This window comes from Nansenia antarctica, assembly GCF_963989245.1.
Source record: "Nansenia antarctica genome assembly, contig: SCAFFOLD_233, whole genome shotgun sequence".
Taxonomy (NCBI): Eukaryota; Metazoa; Chordata; class Actinopteri; order Argentiniformes; family Microstomatidae; genus Nansenia; species Nansenia antarctica.
Genome location: NW_027662677.1, coordinates 42,621 through 54,055, shown reverse-complemented (window position 1 = coordinate 54,055; position 11,435 = coordinate 42,621).

The following is an 11,435-nucleotide window of genomic DNA, read 5'->3' as shown; positions in this document are numbered from 1 at the left end:
TCTTGACTATCTCCAGGTGTGATTTGGTGTTACTGTACTCCCTCTGTTCACAGGCAGAGCAGGGAGACGGACACGGACACGGAGACCAGCCAAGATGACGTGGAGCTGAGCTATTCAGTGGTGAACTTCAAGGCAAAGCCGGGCCACCACAGGATTGATTGATTGATTGAAAACTTTATTAGAAGATTTGCAGAAGTAGGTACATGAAAGTACATATTACATACAAGGTCAACTAACAGGATAAAAACCCAAGAAAGCCACTGGCTTATTTCAATTGGGGTCCTTGATTCTCAATTCATCGTCAGGACATTATACTGCAACTCAGACGAGGAAGACTACAAAACTGAGTAGCCTACTCTGACGTCAAAATCTAAGGATGGATGTTTAGTTCAAGTACATGGGACTAGTTGGGTTTATTTATCATTTGTATCACATTTACAGTATATCCACATTGCTCTTAACTAGTTGTTAGCACATTGGTTAGCAAATTCTAGTCGTTGCCTTTGCTGCAATTGAGAACAGCCACTCAGTGTCTCCATGGAAGAAAACAATGTTTCTTGAGGTCATTTCAGCTTTTTACACCTTTTTGTGTCAAACAGGAATTTTCGCAGTTGAGGAATTTCACATATTACAGAAAGTCATAATGTCGATGTTATGCAATAGCTTGCTTCCCCAAAACTGCCTACTACTGTAGGTTGTTTTCAATACTGTATATATTTGCATATATTGGTATATATTTGCATTATTAATGACTTGAATGAAAGAGATACTTTGTCTGTTTTATTGAGACTGACATTCATAAATTACAATTTCTTATTTCTAAAACTATTCAAAAGAAAACAATGAAACAAACAAGTTAAAGACGTGTACTGTAGCATACACTACTTTCACTTTCTATGCTTTTGTAAGTTCCTAAAAACATTTGTGCAAAAAATTGCCAATAAGCAATAATAACTTTAAAAAAAAACAGTACATGGAAAACTCTTAGTCAAAAAATTAGAAATATTACAATATCTCAACAAACACTGTTGAGAAGTGAGTAAGGTTGGCTAGAAAGCTATTTACAATAACACTGTTAAAAAGACAGTAATTAGAAAGAAGAATATAATTACAAATAAATAACCTCATTTGATGAAATATGAAAACAATGAAGTTAAAAACACACAAATCTCTCCTGAAAACACAAATCAGGAGCTCAGATAATTATTGTTGTTGTTCCCTCCACCTCATACCCGTTAACCCCTCCCTTCCCTTTAACTGTGGCGCTGTGGCTCAGCGTGAACAATGCTTAGGTTGGGGGTTCGACTCCCACTGGGACCATACATATCACAAAATGTATGCACTCAATGCAATGTAAATCGCTTTGGATAAAAGCGTGATCTAAATGGCTTATATTATTAACTGGATATAACACGTCTGTGTACAGGGTTAGGGTTACACCTCCAATGACTCAGGCTGTCTCCCCAGGACTGACCTGGCCACGGCATATGTTCCCATAAGTAGCCTCCTCCTCAACATCAGACGGCTGCTCCTTGTACGGCCGTGTCACGTCATCAGCTGCTATCTGTGGTGTTCCATCCTGCTCAGATTGTCCCTGCTGTGATTCCGTAGTAGACTGATCACTGAGATGAGAAGTAGGCGTGTCCTGTAGCTCTGGGAGTCCAGACTCCTCTGGGACCACCACATCCTGCCCCATCCCATCACTATGGACTTCATCCTGCCCCATCCCATCACTATGGACTTCATCCTGCCCCATCCCATCACTATGGACTTCATCCTGCCCCATCCCATCACTATGGACTTCATCCTGCCCCATCCCATCACTATGGACTTCATCCTGCCCCATCCCATCACTATGGACTTCATCCTGCCCCATCCCATCACTATGGACTTCATCCTGCCCCATCCCATCACTATGGACTGCATCCTGCCCCATCCCATCACGATGGACTGCAGATATGGCTTCTAACCCCATCCCATCACTATGGACTGCAGGTACGGCTTCATCCTGCCCCATCCCATCACTATGGACTGCAGATATGGCTTCTAACCCCATCCCATCACTATGGACTGCATCCTGCCCCATCCCATCACTATGGACTGCAGGTACGGCTTCAGGGCCATCGGCGTGGTCCCCTTTCCCCACATCGGTGTTGGCCTCCACCTCCTCTTCCCCAGCCTCCACCTCCTCTTCCCCAGCCTCCACCCTGATGCTGCCACTGGAGCGCATGCGGATCACGGCATACTCAGATGTTTTGGAGGCCATTCCCCTGATCTCCCCTTCCCCCTGCTTGCCCTCCATATTGGCCAGGAGTTTGGCAAAGTCCACATTGGCATAGTGGAGGGTGTCGGCGTCGCCTCTGTCGCCCCCTGTCCCGCCGGCCCATTGGGGTCCCTCCAGCATGGCTTTGTTGGCATAGACCGAGTCCTCCTGAGAGAGAGTCTGCAGAGAAAACACAGAGACTGAGAACGTACACAGAGACTGAGAACGTACACAGAGACTGAGAACGTACACAGAGACTGAGAACGTACACAGAGACTGAGAACATACACAGAGACTGAGAACGTACACAGAGACTGAGAACGTCCACAGAGACTGAGGACGTACACAGGGACTGAGAACGTACACAGAGACTGAGAACGTACACAGAGAATGAGAACGTACACAGAGACTGAGAACGTACACAGAGACTGAGAACGTACACAGAGACTGAGAACGTCCACAGAGACTGAGAACGTCCACAGACTGAGAACGTACACAGAGACTGAGAACGTACACAGAGACTGAGAACGTACAGAGACTGAGAACGTCCACAGAGACTGAGAACGTCCACAGAGACTGAGAACGTACACAGAGACTGAGAACGTACACAGAGACTGAGAACGTACACAGACTGAGAACGTACACAGAGACTGAGAACGTACAGAGACTGAGAACGTACAGAGACTGAGAACGTCCACAGAGACTGAGAACGTACACAGAGACTGAGAACGTACACAGAGACTGAGAACGTACAGAGACTGAGAACGTCCACAGAGACTGAGAACGTCCACAGAGACTGAGGACGTACACAGGGACTGAGAACGTACACAGAGACTGAGAACGTACACAGAGACTGAGAACGTACACAGAGACTGAGAACGTCCACAGAGACTGAGAACGTCCACAGAGACTGAGAACGTCCACAGAGACTGAGAACGTCCACAGACTGAGAACGTACACAGAGACTGAGAACGTACACAGAGACTGAGAACGTACAGAGACTGAGAACGTCCACAGAGACTGAGAACGTCCACAGAGACTGAGAACGTACACAGAGACTGAGAACGTACACAGAGACTGAGAACGTACACAGACTGAGAACGTACACAGAGACTGAGAACGTACAGAGACTGAGAACGTACACAGAGACTGAGAACGTACACAGAGACTGAGAACGTCCACAGAGACTGAGAACGTCCACAGAGACTGAGAACGTACACAGAGACTGAGAACGTACACAGAGACTGAGAACGTACACAGAGACTGAGAACGTACACAGAGACTGAGAACGTACACAGAGACTGAGAACGTACACAGAGACTGAGAACGTACACAGAGACTGAGAACGTACACAGAGACTGAGGACGTACACAGAGACTGAGAACGTACACAGAGACTGAGAATGTACACAGACTGAGAACGTACACAGAGACTGAGAACGTACACAGAGACTGAGAACGTATACAGAGACTGAGAATGTCCACAGAGACTGAGGACGTACACAGGGACTGAGAACGTACACAGAGACTGAGAACGTACACAGAGAATGAGAACGTACACAGAGACTGAGAATGTCCACAGAGACTGAGGACGTACACAGAGACTGAGGACGTACACAGAGACTGAGAACGTACACAGAGACTGAGAACGTACACAGAGACTGAGAACGTACACAGAGACTGAGAACGTACACAGAGACTGAGAACGTACACAGGGACTGAGGACGTACACAGAGACTGAGAACGTACACAGAGACTGAGAACATACACAGAGACTGAGGACGTACACAGGGACTGAGAACGTACACAGAGACTGAGAACGTACACAGAGACTGAGAACGTACACAGAGACTGAGAACGTACACAGAGACTGAGAATGTACACAGACTGAGAACGTACACAGAGACTGAGAACGTACACAGAGAATGAGAACGTACACAGAGACTGAGAACGTATACAGAGACTGAGAATGTCCACAGAGACTGAGGACGTACACAGGGACTGAGAACGTACACAGAGACTGAGAACGTACACAGAGAATGAGAACGTACACAGAGACTGAGAACGTACACAGAGACTGAGAACGTACACAGAGACTGAGAACGTCCACAGAGACTGAGAACGTCCACAGACTGAGAACGTACACAGAGACTGAGAACGTACACAGAGACTGAGAACGTACAGAGACTGAGAACGTCCACAGAGACTGAGAACGTCCACAGAGACTGAGAACGTCCACAGAGACTGAGAACGTACACAGAGACTGAGAACGTACACAGACTGAGAACGTACACAGAGACTGAGAACGTACAGAGACTGAGAACGTACAGAGACTGAGAACGTCCACAGAGACTGAGAACGTACACAGAGACTGAGAACGTACACAGACTGAGAACGTACACAGAGACTGAGAACGTACAGAGACTGAGAACGTACAGAGACTGAGAACGTACACAGAGACTGAGAACGTACACAGAGACTGAGAATGTACACAGACTGAGAACGTACACAGAGACTGAGAACGTCCACAGAGACTGAGGACGTACACAGGGACTGAGAACGTACACAGAGACTGAGAACGTACACAGAGACTGAGAACGTACACAGAGACTGAGAACGTACACAGAGACTGAGAACGTACACAGAGACTGAGAACGTCCACAGAGACTGAGAACGTCCACAGACTGAGAACGTACACAGAGACTGAGAACGTACACAGAGACTGAGAACGTACACAGAGACTGAGAACGTCCACAGAGACTGAGAACGTCCACAGAGACTGAGAACGTACACAGAGACTGAGAACGTACACAGAGACTGAGAACGTACACAGACTGAGAACGTACACAGAGACTGAGAACGTACAGAGACTGAGAACGTACACAGAGACTGAGAACGTACACAGAGACTGAGAACGTCCACAGAGACTGAGAACGTACACAGAGACTGAGAACGTACACAGAGACTGAGAACGTACACAGAGACTGAGAACGTACACAGAGACTGAGAACGTACACAGAGACTGAGAACGTACACAGAGACTGAGAACGTACACAGAGACTGAGAACGTACACAGAGACTGAGGACGTACACAGAGACTGAGAACATACACAGAGACTGAGAATGTACACAGACTGAGAACGTACACAGAGACTGAGAACGTACACAGAGACTGAGAACGTACACAGAGACTGAGAACGTACACAGGGACTGAGAACGTACACAGAGACTGAGAACGTACACAGAGACTGAGAACGTACACAGAGACTGAGAACGTACACAGAGACTGAGAATGTACACAGACTGAGAACGTACACAGAGACTGAGAACGTACACAGAGAATGAGAACGTACACAGAGACTGAGAACGTATACAGAGACTGAGAATGTCCACAGAGACTGAGGACGTACACAGGGACTGAGAACGTACACAGAGACTGAGAACGTACACAGAGAATGAGAACGTACACAGAGACTGAGAACGTACACAGAGACTGAGAACGTACACAGAGACTGAGAACGTCCACAGAGACTGAGAACGTCCACAGACTGAGAACGTACACAGAGACTGAGAACGTACACAGAGACTGAGAACGTACAGAGACTGAGAACGTCCACAGAGACTGAGAACGTCCACAGAGACTGAGAACGTCCACAGAGACTGAGAACGTACACAGAGACTGAGAACGTACACAGACTGAGAACGTACACAGAGACTGAGAACGTACAGAGACTGAGAACGTACAGAGACTGAGAACGTCCACAGAGACTGAGAACGTACACAGAGACTGAGAACGTACACAGACTGAGAACGTACACAGAGACTGAGAACGTACAGAGACTGAGAACGTACAGAGACTGAGAACGTACACAGAGACTGAGAACGTACACAGAGACTGAGAATGTACACAGACTGAGAACGTACACAGAGACTGAGAATGTCCACAGAGACTGAGGACGTACACAGGGACTGAGAACGTACACAGAGACTGAGAACGTACACAGAGACTGAGAACGTACACAGAGACTGAGAACGTACACAGAGACTGAGAACGTACACAGAGACTGAGAACGTCCACAGAGACTGAGAACGTCCACAGACTGAGAACGTACACAGAGACTGAGAACGTACACAGAGACTGAGAACGTCCACAGAGACTGAGAACGTCCACAGAGACTGAGAACGTCCACAGAGACTGAGAACGTACACAGAGACTGAGAACGTACACAGAGACTGAGAACGTACACAGACTGAGAACGTACACAGAGACTGAGAACGTACAGAGACTGAGAACGTACAGAGACTGAGAACGTACACAGAGACTGAGAACGTACACAGAGACTGAGAACGTCCACAGAGACTGAGAACGTACACAGAGACTGAGAACGTACACAGAGACTGAGAACGTACACAGAGACTGAGAACGTACACAGAGACTGAGAACGTACACAGAGACTGAGAACGTACACAGAGACTGAGAACGTACACAGAGACTGAGAACGTACACAGAGACTGAGGACGTACACAGAGACTGAGAACATACACAGAGACTGAGAATGTACACAGACTGAGAACGTACACAGAGACTGAGAACGTACACAGAGACTGAGAACGTATACAGAGACTGAGAATGTCCACAGAGACTGAGGACGTACACAGGGACTGAGAACGTACACAGAGACTGAGAACGTACACAGAGAATGAGAACGTACACAGAGACTGAGAATGTCCACAGAGACTGAGAACGTACACAGAGACTGAGGACGTACACAGAGACTGAGAACGTACACAGAGACTGAGAACGTACACAGAGACTGAGAACGTACACAGAGACTGAGAACGTACACAGAGACTGAGAACGTACACAGAGACTGAGAACGTACACAGACTGAGAACGTACACAGAGACTGAGAACGTACAGAGACTGAGAACGTACAGAGACTGAGAACGTACACAGAGACTGAGAACGTACACAGAGACTGAGAACGTCCACAGAGACTGAGAACGTACACAGAGACTGAGAACGTACACAGAGACTGAGAACGTACACAGAGACTGAGAACGTACACAGAGACTGAGAACGTACACAGAGACTGAGAACGTACACAGAGACTGAGAACGTACACAGAGACTGAGAACGTACACAGAGACTGAGAACGTACACAGAGACTGAGAACGTACACAGAGACTGAGGACGTACACAGAGACTGAGAACGTACACAGAGACTGAGAACGTACACAGACTGAGAACGTACACAGAGACTGAGAACGTACACAGAGACTGAGAACGTATACAGAGACTGAGAATGTCCACAGAGACTGAGGACGTACACAGGGACTGAGAACGTACACAGAGACTGAGAACGTACACAGAGAATGAGAACGTACACAGAGACTGAGAATGTCCACAGAGACTGAGGACGTACACAGAGACTGAGGACGTACACAGAGACTGAGAACGTACACAGAGACTGAGAACGTACACAGAGACTGAGAACGTACACAGAGACTGAGAACGTACACAGGGACTGAGGACGTACACAGAGACTGAGAACGTACACAGAGACTGAGAACATACACAGAGACTGAGGACGTACACAGGGACTGAGAACGTACACAGAGACTGAGAACGTACACAGAGACTGAGAACGTACACAGAGACTGAGAACGTACACAGAGACTGAGAATGTACACAGAGACTGAGAACGTACACAGAGACTGAGAATGTACACAGAGACTGAGAACGTACACAGAGACTGAGAACGTACACAGGGACTGAGGACGTACACAGAGACTGAGAACGTACACAGAGACTGAGAACGTACACAGAGACTGAGAACGTACACAGAGACTGAGAACGTACACAGAGACTGAGAACGTACACAGAGACTGAGAACGTACACAGAGACTGAGAACGTACACAGGGACTGAGGACGTACACAGAGACTGAGAATGTACACAGGGACTGAGAACGTACACAGAGACTGAGAATGTACACAGAGACTGAGAACGTACACAGAGACTGAGAACGTACACAGAGGCTGAGGACGTACACAGAGACTGACAACGGACACAGAGACTGAGAACGTACACAGAGGCTGAGAACGTACACAGAGGCTGAGAACGTACACAGAGGCTGAGGACGTACACAGAGACTGAGAATATACACAGAGACTGAGAACGTACACAGAGACTGAGAATGTCCACAGAGACTGAGAACGTACACAGAGACTGAGAACGTACACAGAGACTGAGAACGTACACAGGGACTGAGAATATACACAGAGACTGAGAACGTACACAGAGACTGAGAACGTACACAGGGACTGAGAACGTACACAGGGACTGAGAATATACACAGAGACTGAGAACGTACACAGAGACTGAGAACGTACACAGAGACTGAGAACGTACACAGAGACTGAGGACGTACACAGAGACTGAGGACGTACACAGAGACTGAGGACGTACACAGAGATTGAGAATATACACAGAGACTGAGAACGTACACAGAGACTGAGAACGTACACAGAGACTGAGAACGTACACAGAGACTGAGAACGTCCACAGAGACTGAGAATGTACACAGAGACTGAGAACGTCCACAGAGACTGAGAACGTACACAGAGACTGAGAACGTCCACAGAGACTGAGAATGTACACAGAGACTGAGAACGTACACAGAGACTGAGAACGTCCACAGAGACTGAGAACGTCCACAGAGACTGAGAACGTACACAGAGGCTGAGAACGTACACAGAGACTGAGGACGTACACAGAGACTGAGAACGTACACAGAGGCTGAGAACGTACACAGCAGTGGAGGCTCCTCCATAGAGGTGGAGGAGGCCTGGCCTCCCCAATAATTTGAGAGGAGAGAGAGATTTAAAAAAGCAATAATTATATTTTTTATCAGACACACAACATACAATTCAGAACAATACTTCATCCATTTCTAATATTTATCCTGCAGAACAGCACTCATACACGCGTGTGGCGGAAAAAGGTACTACACGGAGGCCAGGCCTCCTGTCGGAAAGTGGTTTCTCATAGAAGTCAATGTAATGCAAATTTTTTCATGGCAATATGTGATTGGCCAAATCACTGAAAATGGGTGGGCACAGGAGGCCTGGCCTCCGTGTAGTACCTTTTTCCGCCACACGCGTATGAGTGCTGTTCTGCAGGATAAATATTAGAAATGGATGAAGTATTGTTCTGAATTGTATGTTGTGTGTCTGATTGACATAGTGTTTGAGTGCTTTTGACATGTCATTGATTGTATGTAGTATGTTGTGGTGAATGTTGTGAGCCTGAGCAGAAGGGACAATAGCTGCTGCAGGCGGACCAGAGATTCATGCCAATTGTTTTGTTTATTTGATGACCCATTGTGCAGGCAATAAAAGCTGCTTCATCCACCATCCTGAGAGTGTCCCAATCCCTTCAGTACCGCCAAACACAAATTATTAATTTTTAACAAAGACAGATAAGAAGAACAGGGAACATTCCATCGCGAGTAAAGCGAGCAAGCGGAAAAATTTTTGGCCTCCTCAATTCTGGAAGTCACCAACCTCCACTGGTACACAGAGACTGAGAACGTACACAGAGACTGAGAACGTACACAGAGACTGAGAATATACACAGAGACTGAGGACGTACACAGAGACTGGGAACGTACACAGAGACTGAGAACGTACACAGAGAATGAGAACGTACACAGAGAATGAGAACGTACACAGACTGAGAACGTACACAGAGACTGAGAATGTACACAGAGACTGAGAACGTACACAGAGACTGAGGACGTACACAGAGACTGAGGACGTACACAGAGACTGAGAAAGTAAAGAAAGACTGAAGACGTACACAGAGACTGAGAACGTACACCAGGGTTTCCGTTAGAAAAAATTGCCGCCGGACATAGTGTCCGGGAAGATTTCGATTTACCGGACAAACGTGAGATATTCCGGTCATCATATTAAAATATAATATAGCTGTTTGTCGCGGTGATTACTGTTGTGTAGCGGCCTATATATGCCATTTAATGTCTATTTCTCATCCGATACGATTAGATGCGAGCTATATAATATATAATAATATAACATGATTCGCATGCGCGCTATGCCATTATGTCCAGCGCTGAACGGGCGCCTCACTGGGAACTGAACAGACAGCATCGATCAATGAACGGACTCCACATTACGTTAACTGAAGTTTGTTAAATTGTTTGGGATTAATGTGAGTTTTCTATTTTCTCTTTCCAGTTTTACCCTTTTTTTATCAATAAAACAACGTCATTTCTATAACCAGGTCTCGCTGGTTGGGAAGGCATTTCGTTTAGCTGCCTGTCAAATCATACTTAAAAAATAACAATGTAAAAAATAACAATGGCTGCTCATATCATTCAGCTACTTATTAGGCCTACGTCGCTTTTTGGCAGCATTGAAGCGTGCAGCTGCGGACTTGAAATCAAAGGTGCAAAGTGTCTCTCCGCAACTTGCAATGCGCATTAGCCGTGTTGTAACGGTTTTCCTCGTTGACTTGGTTGTCCGGGGTGCCAGTCAGGGCGAGGCCTGACAATTTTAGTTAGTGTGGGGTTGTTTTAGTCAGTCTTTAGTCAAGTTAAACCTTTACAAGCGCTACATGCATCAAAACATGAACCTTTTTTTGTTATACACATGTGAATAGGTTATTGTAATATTATAGCATTTTGCACAACAGACGAAAATTAGTACACAAAGGACATGTGTTGCAATTCAGGTGCACTGTATTGTCACGAATAAACAAAGAACTCTCAAAAAATCAACTCAAATATGCAACCAGCAGTAACTTGGGAGTGTCCAGTTCACAAACTCAAAAATGCTCAGTCCACTGATTCACAATCAATTCAACAGTTCATCAAATCCCCAAAAGTTCAGTTCAGCTCAATCACAGTCAATTCAACAGTTCATCAAATCCCCAAAAGTTCAGTTCAGCTCAATCACAGTCAATTGTATCCAAACAGTTTCACTCTTCACCCCGCTCCCACACAACGAACGCAAGACTTAGTTAGGGCTGCAACAACAAATCGATAATAATCGATAATGAAATTCGTTGGCAACGAATTCCATTATCGATTCGTCGGGTCTTGTTCCATAACAAACTTTTTTTTCTTTTTCTTTCCTAGCACCAGGGGA